Raw genomic sequence first — 17,257 nt, forward strand, 5'->3', positions numbered from 1 at the left:
AAGGTTAGGAGGTTCAGATGAAAACAAAAACCCATGTGAGAATTTGTGCCTTGTCAATCTGAATCATTGTGGAATTCATTTCTTGTGAGCTTAGGTGTGTCACTATTTCTTATAAGGTATATCCGATTATACCTTGTCACGGTCTCATTTTTGCTTAGATATCAAAATGACCAGGGACGATACATTCATTTCTTACATACTAGACAAACTGTCTTTTATGCCACTAATCCCTACCTAGATATAAGCCAACCAAAAATGATGTCTTGAGATCCCGTGATCCATCAACAAGAAAAGACGAAACAAGATAAAAATGAATCAACAAGAAAGCCAAATCATTCACCGAAGAAATACCAAACAAAACAAAAAAAAACTCTACATTTGGTATTTTCAAACAAAGTTCAACCAAATGGTTATTTCAAAGCAAACATCAAAAGATCTCGTGATCTGTTTTTAACCATTTTTCACAAAAAGGGATATCTTAATCCCGCAAGATAGATACTCTCAAAAATCCCAATTTTCTCAAATGTAGCAAATTCTCGATGCTAAAACAAAATATCCTTTTACAACAAAAAGATATTTATCAACAAAAAGGATACCATCAAAGAAAAGGTTGCAACAACAAAGGATTTCCCGGGATACTGTAGCCTTCATCAATGAAAGTTCTTAGTTGCAAACTGCACTATGAAAATTGCTAAACCCCTCTACATGTATTTCCCGACGGAGAGAGAGAGAAAGTTAATGGCATGAATGAAGAAACCCGCTGAGTAATGCCGAAACCAGTCTTATGTGATTGATTATCTAATAATGAGACTAAGTGACCTTTCGGGAAAAGCATAGTTGAACACCTCCAATATGAGTGTGAGTCGTCAGAGAGAGATATCACTCGCTTTTAGTGATCATTAACTTGTTCTGCTGCCAGAACAACCAAACACCCAAGTGAAGTGTGAGCTATACCTATGAGCGTTCATCTGAATCGACCTGTTAAACCACTTGTCGTCATTAATAATGCTATAAAATCTTAAGAAATTTCTTTAGATACATATATGGCTACCCTTTGATAACCGAACCCGAGACTTTGATTCGGAAACAAATTTCTGAAAATCTTTTACATAAGATATGTTAAACCAAGTCACAAACTTTCAAATCAATTGCTATGGTTTTATATATATCTTATCTATTGACAAATCTTTTATCTCGAATCTTCAAAACTTAAACTGTCAATATGATTATATCATACCTGTCCTTATTTCAGCAATGATCACATAGGGGGAAATTGTTGAAAAATGTTCTTATGTAACCTTGTATGTGACCATAACTGAAATAAGATGAACTGTTTTTATACAATCTAACAAATATTATCAGTTATTTCAGGTTGCATGAATGCGTGATAAAATGGAAAATACGAAAACACGCGAATGACGAAGACACATATGTGTGACTAAACATTTTCAACAATATATATATATATATATATATATATATATATATATATATATATGTATGTATGTATTACATACATATGTATGTATTATATATGTATATATGTATTATATATATGTTGTATATGTGTTGAATAAGTCAAACAAAGGTGGAAGTCAAGAAAAGTCAAGGATGAAGAAACCCAAACCATACCCACGTTTTTTGCTCCTACTACTCTACATCAACTTGCAAACACCAGCCATACTCTTCAACTTACACTCAAGTACAAGTGAAGAAGATATTTGTCTCTCATATATATGTATACGTGAGTATGTAGTGTGTGTGTGTGTGTGTTCATTTTGTAAGATATTGTAACACTTCTACAAACTACAAACTCTCCCAAGAACATCACCAATCTTCATCTTCCTCAAGAACAAAGACAAATCCCTGGAGAAAATGAAGAACACCAAGATCAAACAACAATGAAGTGAAGAACACCAAGATCATCAACAAGCTAAATGAAGAACACCATCAACCATCTTCATCTTCTTCATTGAAACTAAAGGTTTTTCATCTTCATCACCTTTGATCATCACATCATACACCACCAAACACTTTCCTTACATCAAAATACCAAAACACAACCATGAAACAACCCAAAACCTTCTACATCAAGATCAACCACAAAACCCATCACTATTCATCATCATCTTCATGAGAAATTTCACCACCTTTACCACCTTATATAAACCTCCTTCCAACCTCTAAACAACCTTGAAAACATCCTCAAAACACCTTAACACCATTACCCTAGCCAAATCATCACAAACAAAACTTACCTTCAAATCACAAAAATCCCGAAATTGACTCTGACACGAACACGCCCCGTGTTAAAAACCAAGGCAAAATCAACACGCCCCGTGTTGCCCTCTGATTGCCTTCTTCATACTTCTGAACCTCAACACACCCCGTGTTCAGCAAGGCTAAATCAACACGCCCCGTGTCAGCATCTGCATCATGAACACGCCCCGTGTTCAGCAAGGCTAAATCAACACGCCCCGTGTCAGCATCATTCTTCAAGAAAACCCTCCAAAACCCTCCTACACGACTCGTGTCACTTGTGCCTTATCTTACACGACCCGTGTGCATGTTTTTACCCAAAATACTTCAAATACAAATACATAAACCCATGTATTTTGTACCCTTTTGTAAACACTTGTTTTACATAAAATCGAGCTTTAAATGAACTTTTTGTTACTTATCCAATGTCGGATTGATCTTTGAACAAATATAGACCAGTTGCTCCAAGAGTCCCAATATCGACCAGTCCATTCAAAGAACATATATCGACCAGTCGCTCCAAGAGTCCCAATATCGACCAGTCCATTCAAAGAACAAATATCGACCAGTCGCTTCATGAGTCCGGTTCAGTCAATTTATTGACGAACCTACTTGATATATATTTATATATTTATATACTTTATTATAGCTTTATGTCATTTAAATATAGTCATTTATATTATTTATAGCTTTATGTCATTTAAATACAGTCATTTATATTATTTATAGCTTTACGTCATTTAAATACAGTCATTTATATTATTATAGCTTTCAGTCATTTACAGCTTTCATATTTATACTTATTCCGCAATTATTATTCTTATATATATATATATATATATATATATATATATATATATATATATATATATATATATATCTTATATCTTAAACTAATATATCTATCACACAGTAACTGGTAACCGAGCCTTTTGTTGTGGTGATCAGATTGTTATATTTCCAACAAATCGGTATCTGAGCTAATATATAAAAGGAATAATATCCAACAAGGCTGAAGCCTCGGATCCGAGGCCATGCAAGGGTGTCGCGTGTCAGACAGATAGTGAAGGGACGGGAGAGACTTCGGTTCGGAGGTTCGCTGCTGGCTGGCTCGAATTGGACCGGACTTCGGTCCAATAGAAGAACGACACGTGCGAACGGAAGGGTGTGAGGGGCGTGCAAGGGGTGTCTCCGGTGTGTCTCATGCGAGGCTGTCCGGTTCTAAGTGGACCTCGGTTGCGGTCCAATCGAAAGGCGACACACGAGGCTGTGGCCCAATCAGAAGACTCCACGTGGAGGCTCGCATGCGAGGGTGACGTTGCGTTACTGTTCATGCGAAAATTCCCGGTTTTTGCTATATTTCTTTATTTTTTTGCCAAAACTTGTAAAATTCATAACTTTCGCATACGAACTCCGTTTTTGACGTTCTTTATATGCACGCGTAGGTAAAATTATACTCTACGACTTTCTATTAGACTTCGTCGGCTAATTTTGAATTTATTTTTAATATTATTATTTTAAACAGACCAGGACGTGAATCCGTTATAAATTCATAACTTCTTCATACGACGTCCATTTTGTCTGTCTTTTTACCGTTGTACTACTAATCATGAGACCTTCAATTCTCATTTAGGTTGTGTTGGCTAAAAACCACTCGATCTTTATTTTGAGTTTTTAGTTGTACACTACTATACTGAAACTTAGAAAAATCATAACTTCCTCATACGAAGTCAGATTTTGGCGTTCTTATTATGAAAGTTTTCGTTTTTAACATATACAATAACTTTCATTTAGATTGTTAAGGCTAGAAAGCCTTTTATTAAAAATCCAGTTTTTACACTGAACAGTGTTTTGCTGGTTTTTGTCGCGGATTTTCGATTGGTCATAACTTCTTTGTTATAACTCGGATTTTTGGGTTCTTTATATTTTTTGAAACCTTGTTACAATCTCTATCACTTGGTTCATCCCAATTGAGATTATTTAATAATTTATTTTTGAGGGTCAATTATGTAATTACACATAGTATGCTAAAATTTCTCTTTATTAATTTACAAAGAAGTACAAATTGACCTACACTATTACATAGGTTTGAAATAACGGTTTGTTACAGGTTACGCGAGTTTATTGCGTCTGATATTATGAGAGGCATCCTTGAGGCGACCCCGGTCATCTTTGGGTCGATCAAGGAGGGGATCATTGACCTGATGGAGGATTGCCTCCGAGCATTCAAGAGTGATTTGGTGTTTAGCCTGGCGAGTATGTGCACACTGTCCTTCAAGGACTTCAGAGGGAGTGGTGCACCGGATTTTCACATGGTGAAGGACCTCATTGCTAGCAGAAGATGGATCGCAGACACTCAGTCTGTGTAGTTGATGAGCTTCTGCCTGGAAGGGTTGAAGGTCCACTGTGGCGAGATGTTTGAGAGACAGAGCTAGAGATTGGTGGGAGTCGGTTGTGACTCATTGGAGCCACGACCGTCGAGGCTATGACCTGGTCAGACTTTGTGACCAGATTCAGGGCGGAGTTCGCGCCAGCTGTAGAGCTTTAGCAGCTGTCTAGGAAGTTTTTAGACATGAGACAGACTACAGAGACTGTGCCGGAGATCACCGCTAAGTTCCGGGAGAGGGTTCTTTTGGACCCAGTATGCAGGAGATAAGGAGGACCCATTATCATGACATGTTGAGAGCCGATATTCGAGAGCATGTCAGCTTATCGGCATGCCCGACCTTGGACTCTATGATTGCTAGGGCGCGGAAGAGGGAGATCGATTTGGAGCACCTCGGGAAGAGGAAGGCCAAGACTGGGCAGGTTACAGGGGTTTTAGGGGAAAAAATCCAAGGGATTTAACTCTTGGTCGAAGGGCCAGCAGGGTCGGGACCGCTGTGGAAAATGTGGTCGGTCACATGAGGGAGCTTATCGCACTGGGTTACGTTCCGACTGCTATAACTGCTAGAAGGTTGGGCATTTTGGCAGGGATTGTACTGCCCCCTCCCCCATGGTGCAGATGTCAGACCTTATTTGCTTTCATTGCAATCAGAGGGGCCACAAGAAGGCCAATTGACCTAGATTGACAGTAGCAACGCCAGCAACGATGCTGACCCCAGCAGCAGCACGAGTTACGGATGGCCGAAAGGCCAAGGTAGAGGCTCTATTGGTGCGGAGCCAAGCATTTCAGTTGACAACCGAGGAGGCACGCGCTGCATCCGATGTGGTGAAGGGTATGGTTTCTTCCTCTTGTTTCTTTATGTTATGTCGCTATGATTTTGATATATTATGTGTATGATCTGTTTAGGGTCGTTCCATGTGAACGGTATACAAGTTCAGGTGTTGTTTTATTCGGGCGCTACGCGATAGTTTGTTTCTCTTGCGCTTAGCAAGAAGTTTCCTGAGTCTTCGGGCATGTTGGATTGCCCTCTAGAGGTCGAGATTGCAGACGTCCGGTCTATGTGAGCATCAATGGTCTTCCGGGATTGTGTTTTGAGCTTGTGCGAAGAGAATTATCTAGTGGATTTGGTTCCTATAACGTTAAGGGGGAACAAGGTTAATATTGGTATGGATTGGCTAATCCCTAACGAGGTAGTGATTGATTGCGCGCAACAGTTAGTTCGGATCAGGACCCCATGAGGGGGAGAGCTGGTGATTCAGGGCAAGAGGCTACAACGAGGACCAGCTTTATGTTTGGCAGCAAGGGCTAGGCGCTACCTTCAGCAGGGCTGCGCAGGATACGTCGCCTATGTCATGGAGACCCGGGAGGCAAGAGGGGCGATAGTGACTGATGTGCTAGTAGTGAAAGAGTTTTCGGACGTATTCCCTTAGGAGATGCCCGGGATACCTCCAGAGAGGCAGGTGGAATTCACGATTGACCTAGTCCTTGGTGCAACTCCGATAGCCAAGGCACCATATCAGTTGGCTCCTTCTGAGATGCAGGAGTTGTCTACACATCTGCAGGAGCTGTTAGACTAGGGATTCATTAGACCGAGTAGTTCGTCATGAGGAGCCCTGATTCTACTTGTGAAGAAGAAGGACGGGTCGCATCGGATGTGTATAGATTATTGGGAGCTGAATAAGGTAACGGTGAAGAACCGTTACCCACTCCCGAGGATTGATGACCTCTTTGACCAGTTACAGGGAGCATCTTGCGTTCAGGGTATCATCAGATGAGCGTTAGAGAGGAAGATGTATAGAAGTCTGCTTTTCGGACGCGTTATGGCCACTATGAGTTCATGGTGATGCCCTTCAGGCTCACCAATGCTCCTGGCGTATTCATGGATCTCATGAACCGCGTGTGCAGACTGATGTTGGATCGGTCTGTGATAGTTTTCATCGATGACATCTTGGTTTATTCCAAGACTCGAGAGCTGCATGAGGAGCACTTGCGAGAGGTTTTGGATACTTTGAGGAGGGAGAGCTTGTATGCTAAGTTCTCCAAGTGTGAGTTCTGGTTGCACGAGGTTTAGTTCCTTGGGCACCTTGTTAATCCGAACAGGATATCAGTCGATCCGGCCAAATTAGAGGACGTGATGAGATGGGAGGTTCCGAAGTCTCCATCTAAGATTCAGAGTTTCCTAGGATTAGCCGGCTATTATCAGAGATTCATTCAGGACTTCTCCAAGATATTTGTGCCTCTGATCAGGCTGACAAAGAAAGCCATGGTCTTTCGCTGGCGGCTTGAGCAACATGCTGCGTTTGAGACATTGAGACAGAGATTGTGCAAGGCGCCAATCTTAGCCCTACTGGAAGGCATAGAGGATTTTATGGTGTACTGCGATGCGTCCATATCAGGTTTGGGAGCGATATTGATGCAAAGAGGGCATGTTATTGCTTATGCTTCGAGGCAGCTGAAGCCTCACGAGGCGAACTACCCGACGCACGATTTGGAGCTGAGGGCGGTTGTTTTTGCCCTCAAGATTTGGCGTCATTACCTCTATAGGGTTCGTTGTACCATTTACACGAACCACAAGAGCCTGTGGTATCTCACGGACCATCCGAATCTGAACATGAGGCAACATCGTTGGATAGATGTGGTGAAGAATTATGATTGTGAGATCCTTTACCACCCGGGGAAGGGCAATGTGGTGGCCGAAGCGCTTAGCCGCAAGGTAACACCGATCAGGGATATATGCATGTGGATGACCGTGGTGAGTCCGCTGCTAGAGCAGATCCGAGAGGCCCAATAGGAGGCTATGAAGGAGAAACATTTTAAGAGCACGTGTATTATGGGTCAGATTTCCTCTTTCGACTATGATAGTCGAGGGTTGTTGACCCTCCACCGTAGGGTGTGGCTACCCTATCATGGAGGTGTGCGTCAGACATTGATGGAGGAGGCGCATAAATCCAAGTTTTCTATCCATCCCGGGGCGACGAAGATGTATAGGGATCTTCGTCTTGACTATTGGTGGCACTGCATGAAGCGAGACGTAGAATGGTATGTGGAATGGTGCTTCACCTGCAGGAAGGTCAAGGTCGAACATTAGATGCCTCACAGAAAGATGCATTCGTTTGATATTCCCATGTGGAAATGAGAAGATATCACCATGGACTTCATCACCAAACTTTCCAGGACCGCACGCGGAGTGGATTCCATATAGGTCATTCTGGATCAGTTGACCAAGAGCGGCCATTTTATACCAATCCTGGAGAGTATATTGGCCGATAAGTTGGACGACATCTACATTGAGAGGTGGTGGCGACACACGCGGTGCCAATGTCAGTGATTTCAGACAGGGATGTGCGGTTTACTTACAGGTTCTGGAAAAAATTACACGAGAAGTTGGGTACTCGTCTCCATTATAGCACCGCATTTCACCCGCAAACGGATGGTCAGAGCGAGCGGACCATCCAGAATTTGGAGGATATGTTGAGGGCATGTGTGCTAGACTTTGGTGGTAGCTGGGACACTTACCTCTTATTGGTTGAATTCTCCTATAACAACAGCTACCACGCGAGTATCGATCGTCCTCCCTTTGAGATGTTATACGAGAGAAAGTACAGACCCCGATATGTTGGGGTGAGGTTGTAAAGAGGGTCATAGTGGAGAACTGAAGTGTTGCTCAAGACGACAGAGAGGATTCAGTAGTTCAGGAGTAGGCTCCAGACTGCATAAAGTCGGCAGAAAATCTATGATGACAAGCGCCGTTCAAACCTAGAGTTCTAGGTCGGGGATATGGTTCTCCTGAAGCTATCGCCTTGGAAAGGCGTCATCTGGTTCAGGATGTGGGGCAAGTTGGGCCCCTGGTACATCGTATATTTCAGGGTTATAGCTCAGGTGGGCAAGGTGGCGTATAGGCTGGATCTTCTAGCCGAACTCAGTCAGATCCACAACACTTTCCACATCTCCAAGTTGCAGAAGTTCCTGGTGGACGACTCGGCAGTGGTACCCCTGGAGGACATTCAGGTTGACGACAGCATGAACAACAGTAAACGGCCTGTAGCGATCCTCAATACGGAAGTTGAAGGATCTGAAGAACAAGAAGGTCGAGCTGGTGAAGGTGCAATGGTAGCACCGGAAGGGCTCGGAATGGACGTGGGCGCCGATGTAAGAGATGATGGAGCATTATCCGGAGCTTTTTCGGGATTGAGCAGCAGACTTCGAGGACGAAGTCTAAAATAAGTGGGGGAGATTTGTAGCACTCGGTTCCTGGTATGTATCTCATTCAAGTATTCTTCAAATTTTAGAATGGACTCGGCTAGTTGAAGGCCCAACTCGTCGAGTAGAAGCGACTTGGACCCGAGGGATAAGTGGCAGACTCGTGGAGTCGACAGTAAGAATCAACGAGTAGACCCTATCTGGAGAAAACTGTAATCCAAGGGTGTGCACCCTATTTAAACATCTTATTCAGCCTTCCTTGTCCCCTATGCTCTTAGAATACCTCACATTAAACCCTAATCGTCTTTGGTGAAGATCTAAGTCCTATTTGGTGGATTTTGGTGGGTTGTGATCACAAGAAGGAAGGAAAAGCTTGAAGAGCCAAGAGGAAATCAGAAGATTCCAAGTTTGTGATGCATCTATAGTTCTTTAGAGGCATAAAGTTTACACCTTGCTCATTCATATTCTTGATCCCTTTTAGGAGTGAATTAGGGCTTTAAGGAACCATTCTTGGTGACCAACTACGAGTGCAAGCATGGTTAAGGCCAAGACTCCAAATCCAAGGTCCTTAGGGACTACAAGACATAAAGTGGCTGACTTTGGGGCCTTAGAAAGCCCCATGCATTTTAAGAGTCTCTTTTAGAGCCTTTTGATATTATTCTCCCATGCATGCACATAAAGTTTGTAACTTTATGTGCTAGATCGATCTTCGGAGCCTAGATCTATCTTTTGGACAAGTGTTGTACATCAAAAATCGAGAAATGGGACTTGAACAAACTTGACTCGGCAAGTTGTTCTTGGGACTCGGCGAGTACGAGGCCTGACTCCTCTTATCTGTTAGGGTTCAAAGGAACCCAGTGAGTGTTAGAATGGTCATAGAAGGGTCCGGGGGAGTGACCCAACGCATTGGTCTTAGCCATGGACCTAGAGTTCATAGGACTCGACGAGTGCATGAGTAAACTCGAAGAGTCCAAGGCAATCTCCCAACTTTTTGAAGATGAACTCGACGAGTTGTCATAAAACTCAGCGAGTCAAGGACATGACGTGTTTGTAGGACGAGGATGAACTCGACAAGTTGTTCATACTACTCGACGACTCGGAGGAAGGTTCATCCGAGGTTGTTTTAGAAGGAGAACTCGTCGATTCATTGCTAAACTTGAAGAGTAGAAGTGTGAAGCAGTGCAAATGAAGGCTAGAGACTCGACAAGTTGGAGGCCTAACTCGGCGAGTCAGGTCAACTGGAAGTTGACTTTGACTTGGACTTTGACTTTAACTTGGTCAAGGGTAAAATAGTCAGTTAACCCTAAGAACAGTTATCAGTGTCTAACTAGGTGTTTTATGGGAATTATAGCTGGAGGATCGCCGGTGCAGCACTCGGACATCTGTCGATCAGCTTTTCAATAGTCAACCTTATGAGGTCAGTTACCTTCTAGTAGGGGTGGGTCTACGACACCAATGTTGGCCCACTAGTAGGATTATATGGGTGAGATGGTTATTTTTGTGATAATTGACTGGTTGCTATATCTGTGCTGAGTATGTGTTAGTAGTAGTAGGGCGCACTAGCCCCTGGTTACCGGTTGAAAGATCCCGAAGATGATTACCGGTTGAAAGATACCGAAAGGGTGGACAAACCCACACATGTATAGTTGTATGCTTATGATATGCCATTATGTGACTCACTATGCCTATGCATGCTATCATGGAACCAATATGTTATGACATGTAATATGTGATAGGAGTAGGGGTGAAATAGTCCCCAGATACCGGTAGAAAGATGACGAAGGGGAGGTTAGTTCCCGGATACTGATTGAAAGATACCGAAGGGGGGAGTAGCTCCCGGTTACCGGTTGAAAGATACAGAAGGGGAGGATAGTTCCCGGCTACCGATTGAAAGATACCGAAGGGGAGTGTAGCTCCCAGTTACTGGTTGAAAGATACCGAAGGGGAGGGTAGCTCTGGGTCACCAGTTGAAAGATACTGACGACTATGTGCTATGGGTATGGTGGGGGAACTCACTAAACTTCGTGCTTACAATTTCAGTTTTGGTTTCAGGTACCTCTTCGTCTAAAGGGAAGGAGCTGGCGATGTAGCAGTGCATTACACACATACATGTTTTCCGCATGGAGTTTCCTGGGAGTCTACTCCGAATTATTTTACTTTTGGAAAAAATGGTTTTTATGGTGACATGTTTTGGATTATTGACATATTGATTGTGACATGAGATATCATTATGAACGTTTTTATATCGATGGTTTTTATGTTATAATGTATTTAAAAACGAAATTTTTTTCCTTGAATTTTGGGATGTTACACGACCTTCGGTCAATCTTCGAGAAGTAGCTCGACCCTTGCAGTTAATCAAATCAGTCATCGATTCGAGGTAAGGATAAGGTTTTTTAGTGAGCTTGTTCAGATCTCGATAGTCTATGCACATGTGGAACGATCTGTCCTTCTTTTTCACAAACAATATCAGTGCACACCAAGGTGAGAAGTTTGGTCAGATGAATCCTTTGCTTAGCAGTTCGTTCATGTGTCTGGACAGTTCCTGCATTTCTGCAGGGACTAGACGGTATGGGTACTTGGCTATGAGGGTGGCTCTAGGAATCAAGTCGATTCTGAACTCGACTTGGTTTACTGGTGGGATTCCCAAAAGGTCTTCTTGGAATACATCAGGAAAGTTGTAGACCTGAGGAATATCCTTAATATTTTTCCCTTCTTGTTTCTCATCCACTAAGTGGGCTAAGAAGGTGTGGTGTTCTTTATGCAGATACTTCCAAGCCTTAATGCAAGAGATTATTTGTAAGTTCATATCGGTTTTGTCGCCATAAATGAAGAGGGTTTCCTTATTTGTTAGGTTGAGGTGGACGACCTTTTGAGAGCACATGATTTCGGCATGGTGAGGACTTAACATCAAAACTACTGATCGTGACCGACATCAGGTCAATTTGGAAGGAATGATTGTCCAAGGTTATTATGCATCCTGTAAATATATCTTTAGTACATTCTATTTTTCCATTGGTCATCTCTATGGTGAGTGTTTCATTTAGTGATTAGGGTTTCCGCTTGAGTAATTGTTTAAACTGGTGGCTCACGAAGCCTTACTCCGCACCACTATCAAAAAGTACGCATGCATATGAGTTATTTAGGAGAAACGTACCAGTAACCATGATGTGATCTCTCATGGCCTCCTCATGCCCCATCCTTATAACCCTTCCCATGCCTTCACTCTTTATGTTCTGTGGCTTTAAGAAGTCCCTCTTGTAATGCCCAGCCACACCGCAACTGTAGCATGTGCGACTCACCCCAGCATTAGCGGCTTGGGTGGTCGGTTGTGTTGGGGCGTTGCAGAAACAGGTGGTGTTCCCCTTCTTGTTGCAACTTGTACATTGCATTTCTCGACAGGCTCCGTAGTGGTGGTAGTTGCATTTGTCACATTTCGAAAGAGTTCCAGCATATTGCTTGGCTAGTGTTGGGGCGGTAGGAGCTGTGATGGCATGGATGGCTACCATTTCTTTCTACTTGGCCAATTCTTGAGCAGGTTTGCCCTACTTTTTGTTCCAAACTTCCTCTTGTTGTCACTTTGGTTTGGTTGTGCAGGTGTTGTGGTCATGATGCCACGGCGAATTCCCTGGTCGACCAGAGTTTATGCCAGATGCTTGGCACTATTGAAGGTGGTCGTGTTGGAAGATATGACCATTCCCTGGATCTCAGGAGATAACCCCCAAATGTAATGTTCCACTTGATGGGTTTTGGTCATAAGACATCCTATGTGCTCATACAAACCCTAATGCTTGGATCTACGTTTCTCTATTGTACATGCTTTGAATCCAAGACTACAAACCCTAATTCTAGTATATGAAATCGATATTAACATATGAATGGGTTTAAGAACATACCTTGATTGTTATATAGCAATAACAATCCTAATTCCACCTTGAATTGACTTTGGAATGCTTAGAGTCACAAGTGTCACTCCTCTAATGGCTTACAAACACCAAGAGCAAATGGAGAAGGTATAAAGAGAGAGGAGAGAGGTTAGAATTCGTCCTTAGGACTCCTTGGGAACAAGTACACGAATTCTAAGGCCTTAGGGTCTTTATATAGGTGTAGAGATAGGGTTTCAGTCATTATCCTTATCTAGTTGCTTATCCATAAAGCAACCCATAAGATAAGTCTTAGAAATCCCTTATCCCTTATCCTTTGGACGATTTCAAGGATATCTTATCCCTTGAATTCGTCCAACCTATATCTAGGATAACTATTACCATATATATTGTAACTATCACATAATTACAATTCAGCCCCTCTAGTTTAATTAATTACACTTGATCACAAAATTAATTCCTAATTAATTATTGACCAATATTAATTAAACAAATATGATTTCTCCTTTAATATATTATTCTTATAACATATTAATAAATCATAATAACCTCTCTCTCTTTATTTATTTCTCCAATCAAGTTTCTTTGGTGAAGGCAACCCAAAAGGACCATGCACCATCGGGTCAAGTACATACCAAAATAGTTATGGACTTAGACACTAATCCAACAGTCTCCTACTTGGATAAGTCTAATAACTATTTTGCGTATGACTTCAGATCCTGATATGCAATCGTAGCTTTCCAAAGCCGTTGTCAACTCTGATCCTATCAGATACGCGTGTCCTTAAGATAAGGGATCATATATTCCTCCATTCTAGATATCGTATAAGACATGATTTCTAATCATTCTATTTGTACTACTTCTCGATTTTTGATTTATGACGACTGACTAATTGAACAAATCAAATTAGCCCTAGCCCGGCCGAGCATTTACGTTTGTCAACACTAAACCATCGAGGGGCCTAAAGATATCGCTTTTATCCTTATTTGGATAAAAGGAACGGATAAACTTTGATACAATGCTTGCTTGCACTCACTAACCAAATCACACACAATAATATGTTTTATAACACCAAGTTACTAGTACGTTTACATATTATCAATGTGCAACCGATTAGCAAGATACAACTCACACATCTCAGTTTCAAGAATATAAGATGTTATCGTCTCACCAATTACTCGTGATATAATTCATGGAGTGATCCAAGTGAGCGTGGGTTTAATCCAATGCTCAAATCATATTCGTAAGCACTCATGAACGTTGCAGCAAACATTTGCTTATGTCTAATACTCTTTTAGACAATCCACACACCAATTCACGACAGTCTTCATTCATATCTACTTCCAACATATGAACGACTGTGGCCCGTTCGAATAATTCGATTATTCTTAATAAACTCAATTATTCTGGAAGTCAAAACATGCAAAGTGAAACACAAGAATAATACTAATCCCATATAGCCTCAACCCTTTGAGCATAAATAAAACACGTTTTATTTATCACCATATCGATTACTCATTATTTGTCGTTTCGGGTAATCAACTTCTTACTTGAATTATTACACTTGTCCCATGCTCCTAGCATGCACACAATGTTTACCTATGGTTTTTACTTTGTGAAATAGATCAAATTGAATACATTTCCAATCATTCTCATTTCAAAACTCCAAATACTTTTCCATAAGTGAAAGAATATCAAATTCTTCTACGTATAGAATATGCTAGATTCTAACATTTTATGCAATGATTCTTTCGTAATGTCACTGCACCAAAGTCACAAAGACTATTGCCAATGATATTACAAAACCTTCTATCGGAAATTGTTACAAGACAATTCCTTAGATATGATGTCTCTCACTCAAAGTACATTCCTTTGAACATCCTTTTGCATAAAAGTTTCTAATCTATTCATAGATTTTCAATATTTACTTCCCAATATAGATACATTTCCATACTTTCCATATGACAACTCATTTCTTAATAGAATCTTTTCTATTCATCATAATGTCAATATGGTCCATTAATACCATGCTTCCAACTACTCACAAGCAACCAATCCTCGTCGAACTTTGGATTGTTCTTTGATAGTTGTTTAATTATTTTAGTTAAAACCGATTCTAGTCCCTTTTCCCTCTAAATGCGCTAGACATTTGGAAAATTTTATAATGGTCAAACATTAAAGCATTTGCAATCGATCCTATACCCAAAGCGAATGGGACACGATGCACAATGTTTTATTTGCTATGTTCTCAAAATTCGAATTGTGAAAAGGAATTCCGTAATCATAATCGAAATTTTAAGAACACACTATGTACCTTTGACTAAATTTATTTAAATTTCTCAACCTAAGCCTTTAGATTTGAAATGAAGCATAATATTCTCTCCCTTAATTATAGCAAAACACCTTTACAACCCTTATGACTTTGCAAGGTATAACTCTTGTTTTTCTATAATTAATATTGCCAACTTGCAATGCTTTCCATAATAATCATACAATCATAACTTTTATGCTCCCACTATCATGATGATTACTATAAAACATAACACTTATGCTCCCACTAGCTTCGACATGTATTCATAAACATCTTAACTTTCAGAAAAACAATACCTATTGAATTTCTTAAGTTCATGTTTCTAATACTTAATGCTTTGATAATCTTTTATCAAGGCTTCTTGAACTTGTACACCTTTGACTTCGATAGTTCATATGTGTGTCTAAAATATTAAGACTAATTGCCAAACCTCATAATTCAAATCATGGAAAGGGATACCGTAACCATAATTGAATTCGAGAATGCAACTTTACAATCACTATCTTCTTAAAATCTTTCTTAGTGAAAGCATTTCCTCACAATCATTTTCATGAAGGAGGAAATTTTATGACACTTAGATTTTAATGGTGTATATGTTCCTATCCATGTGAATTTGTTAAAACCAAAGTTTATGACAAATTCAAACTCGTATGGACCGAATTTTCTTAATCTTGATTTCTTGCCTTATGGTAGCATAGCTGCCCACCACGTCTTCCAATTAGTTAAGCAGCTCACATTTTCCTATCAATGTACCTTCCATTGATTAAGGTGCCTTGCCTTTTATGCGTTCAAAATGAGAACTCATAGAACTCACATGCATAATTAACTCAATTGGAAACAGCACAGAAACAAAATAATGTTAACATGATAGGTTGTAAACCTCAACTCGTGTGCTAGTGATGATCGATAAGGTTTATTTGATTTGTTATTGAACCCTTTCAAGACCATTAAGACTCCCACTGACTCCTTGACATATAAGATTCTCTTGTCAATAAACATTTCTTAACAACCAAATATTCAAGAGTTAGTGTAGCTTTTATCACAACACTTCATAAATTGGTCCTAGTTGGCCTTTGTCTTATCCAAGACATCACAACTTTCCACATTTGATGAATGTTATAAACCTTCTTAATACTTGTCACTCATTGTCACAATCTTAGCTTTAAGACTTGTTTTTGGAACGAAGTATGATAGACTTCTTGATTTAACCATTTCTTCAATCCTTGATTCCTCTTCTTAAACATACAATTGTACTAAGACTCACTTAGAGGATCAATTGAGATATGGTTCTTAATCATTAAGATCTATCATAAAGCATAAAAGCTACTCTCCCTTCTTCTTAGAATGGAGAAACTTTTATTTTTCTGCCTACTTGATTCTTCTTATTCGTTCTACTATTGATCTAAACCCTTTAATAAATTCAGAATTACACTTAATCCTGTAAGTATATAATCATATTTACTAAACCTTCAGTAAATCATGACGAATATCTTTTTACTCTTATGGTGAACTTGATCAACACACAACTTTGTGTACTCGATCTCCTAGTCCTTCACTTGACACTTTGTCAACGAATTTGTCTAATTTCCAAATAAGAAATTTCTCATTCATTATGCAACCAAGTTGCGTGATTCCAAATTTCAGTCCAATTGAAACTTTGGGCGATGAGAAACTCTCCCTATTTAGTAAATTCTCGACATTTCTATAAATAACATAACTAAGAATCATATCCATTCGTTGTAGAAATATGCAAACATCAATTTTCATAACGATTTCATTGCAAGGGAATAAACAAATAAATAAGTCAAACAAAATTTATTTTATTTATAAAAGCAGCGGAAAAACATTTGTCCTTACAATGCAAAATCTATTGAAAACTATGTAAAAGGAAAATTTCTGACAACTCTATCATAACTATCTAAGCTCAAAATCCAATCTTCAAGTCCATGCGATCAAGATCCATATCTTGTGATTAGATTCATCTTGCTCTCTTATCAAGCTTCCTTTCTTTTCAATGATCCTTCAAAACATTCAAATGCAATCTTATCACATCATGTATTAAGAATCAATGAATAGGAACTTAACGGAGTTAGATAGTGGATTTTACCTGAAGCGTAGCCATACTTTTGACTCTCCCATCTCTTAGATCTCTTAGGTAAATAGGGCAACTTTGTCTCCAATGCCTCTTCTCTTGGCAACAAAAGCAAATTGACTCTT

This window comes from Lactuca saligna, chromosome 3 (genome assembly GCF_052625555.1).
Source record: "Lactuca saligna cultivar CGN05327 chromosome 3, ASM5262555v1, whole genome shotgun sequence".
NCBI lineage: Eukaryota > Viridiplantae > Streptophyta > Magnoliopsida > Asterales > Asteraceae > Lactuca > Lactuca saligna.